Source organism: Glossina fuscipes, unplaced genomic scaffold (genome assembly GCF_014805625.2).
Source record: "Glossina fuscipes isolate IAEA_lab_2018 unplaced genomic scaffold, Yale_Gfus_2 59187, whole genome shotgun sequence".
Taxonomy (NCBI): Eukaryota; Metazoa; Arthropoda; class Insecta; order Diptera; family Glossinidae; genus Glossina; species Glossina fuscipes.
This window is the reverse complement of record NW_024001953.1, coordinates 1-3,016: the sequence shown is the minus strand read 5'-3', so window position 1 is coordinate 3,016 and position 3,016 is coordinate 1. Positions and strand designations below refer to the sequence as shown.

The window sequence follows — 3,016 nt, the reverse complement described above, 5'->3', positions numbered from 1 at the left end:
TTTTCTTATACTAATTATATACCAGGTTTTATTTTTTTGCTGCCTGCCAAATGTTTTTCGAAAAAACCGTGAAAAAGTCGTAAAAATTAACTATTTTTGCAATATAATCTTTGGGCTACTATCTTGAAATTGACAATATTTAAATACATAGTGAAATCAATTGATATTTTAGGTTAAAGCCTTAGATAATAAGCCTAACAACGAAATGGCATTAATGGAGCTTCCGAAAAAATCGAAATTTGAGGAAATTTTCGTTGTACCGGTACGTGCACTTAAAATACAAAAATTGAATGAAAAGCAGATAATGGAAAAGCCGGCAGCTATATCTGTAGCTATACCTCTACCACCGCCTACTCATATGACATACCTTCCAGCCAAAGGGCCGCACCATAATTCGAAAGGCAAAACACATACGCTGACCACTTACAAATCAGTTCCATCTTCGCCATCGCCTGTCGCGTTGGCGAGCAGATCGTCCACAGATAATGATGGGAAGCATTTGGAGAAATGCAAATCCTTGATGAACGCTTCGTTATTACAATACTCTCGCGGTAGTCTATTGCTTATAGGCAAATACATAACCACTGCCAAAGTTAAACGGGGTAATCATTCGCCTATAATTATCGATTGTTGCGTGATTGAATTGGAAGCACGCCTGAAACGTCTTAAGTTATGCAGAAGTTCCGATTACATGACAGACTTTAGAAACAGCGGTGGAAACGGCTGCGCAAGTATTGTTGATACGAATAATAACAATGGAAAATCGGGTTGGAATGACATGATGCCAGGGTGCTTTAAACGCAAGGTTATGGATGAGTCGATAATTACACAGCCATTTGAGTTTAAGGTAGATATCGCAAAATTTAGTTTCTCTATATTTATTTAAAGCAGATAAATGTCTTTTATACTGCTTCATGTTTAAGGATCCTGCTATTATAAGCAACCAACGTCGCATTGGAGCGGACGTCTACAACCTAATAAGTGGTCTGATATTTATATGGCATCTCAACATTATAATAACCACAATTCAGCAGAGATGCGAAATAGCGATTTATTGTTAATCGATCTTTAAAGTCATTTGTATATCCTGAAACTGTAATCTTTTTCCCATATTTTCCAGTATCAACGGATGGAAATGAGAGCGAAGAAAAATCGTCTTTCAAGAATAGACATGATATTGTCACCAAAAACTATGTGAAACCAGTAATGTCCGGATTTTTATTTGTATCTAGCTTGAAAGATCGAGAAGCAGAACAAACACATGAGAAACAATCTAAGGATCAGGCTGAAGAACCCGAATGGTTCAGTTGTGGCCCAACGTCACGTTTGGATACAATTGAACTGTGCGGTTTCTATGATGACCGACCACGATCGAGAAAGTTTATTGTCGGAAAAGAATAATGATAAACAAGAAGGTTCTGCTGAAGGTGATGATATCAATAACGACGAGTTTAAAGAAAATCGCATTCAAAAAGCTAATTTGGTAAACAATTTCTTATACTTTCCTAAACTGCAAAAAATTATATCCGTATATTCAAACTTTTTAATATTTATTTCAAATTTCGATAGATTGAATCAAAATGGTCATCACACGTTCAAAATAGTACACATTCCAAAAGCCTTAAAAAAAATGAAGTTAACGCAAACGCTCAGGACAAGAATGATAGCGGAAAAAAGGATGCAAGTCCAAAAAAACAAACGCTGGCTTTTCACTATGACCAATTCCCAGCAAATAATAAACCATTACGCTCCTTTAATCATATCGGCGGTTTTCAAAACAATGGAGAAAGCGCCGAATCGCGTTATCCATTGTATTACAATAATAGTTCACGATTTTTGCCATTTTTTTGCGACATAAAACGTAATGCCTCTGAATGCGTAGAAAAAGCCAATTCATCAGCATCGATTAGTGACTTTTTCAAGAATACAATGAAAACACAAAACGAATCTGATCTGCCATTTTTATTCGCCTCTGGCTCAAAATCCAATGTTCAATTATCCCAAATCCCTTCGGTGCAAGAGTTGGAGGCTGAAAACTGTACAACTCATACCAGTCCTAACAAGGGACACAGTATTAATAACGATGCGAAGGAACAAGATACGGAAAATGTTCGGAAATTTGTTAATCACTAAAGACGACACTCAGGGTATATACAAGCAAACTCCTATTTCGCAAATTTGCTGTTTAGACAATCTTATCAACAAAAACCAAGCATTATGCAGTCATCAACGACGATTAATCACACATATAGCAAACACAACTTCTTTTTACAGCACCAGTATCAAGCTGCCCTCTTCGCTACATTGCAACTGAAGGGAATTTTGAGTCGTCCAGAAGCTCAAATGCTGCTGATCGGTTTATCAAAAGTAAGCTAGGAGTGCAAGGAATGCGTTGATGAATAAGCAAAGAAATGTTTTTAATTTAGGTGAAATTTCTAAACTTGGCTTATTAGTACAACTTGCCAATCCCCGTTTGAGTCAACGCGATCGTGAAGCCGTTAATGCAATACTTACGTATACATCTGGTCAACAGCAACAGCAACAAATTCAGCAGACTTCCCAAACCCAAATCGATATGATATCCAATAATATATTAATAAATCAATTACAAAATGAATTTAATTTTATAAATGGACTTACCTGTATGGACGTTTGTTTTTTAATTGTTTACTTTGGAAATTTAATAATTCGCTTTTCACAATATGTCTATTGATGGACAATTTTTAAATTGTTTACTTTGGAAATTTAATAATTCGCTTTTCACAATATGTCTATTAATGGACAATTTTTAAATTGTTTTCTTTGGAAATTTTATAATTCGCTTTTCACAATATGTCTATTGATGAACAATTTTTAAATAGTTCTTATTGGTTTTTTTTTCTTATCGGTTTTGACGTATTCACATAGGAAATGTATTTTTTCATAACCTCAAATGGAGTTTAAATTATCTAAATTTTTCGCACGCACAGAGTCGTATTTAAGGATTTGCATTATCTCTCAAGGTGTTTAAATTGTA

General features: G+C 35.0%; 1 pseudogene; it reads left to right on the top strand.

Annotated features, from left to right (window-relative positions):
- Positions 1-172: 172 nt before the first annotated feature.
- Positions 173-2,608, top strand: LOC119643220 (annotated as a pseudogene).
- Positions 2,609-3,016: the final 408 nt, after the last annotated feature.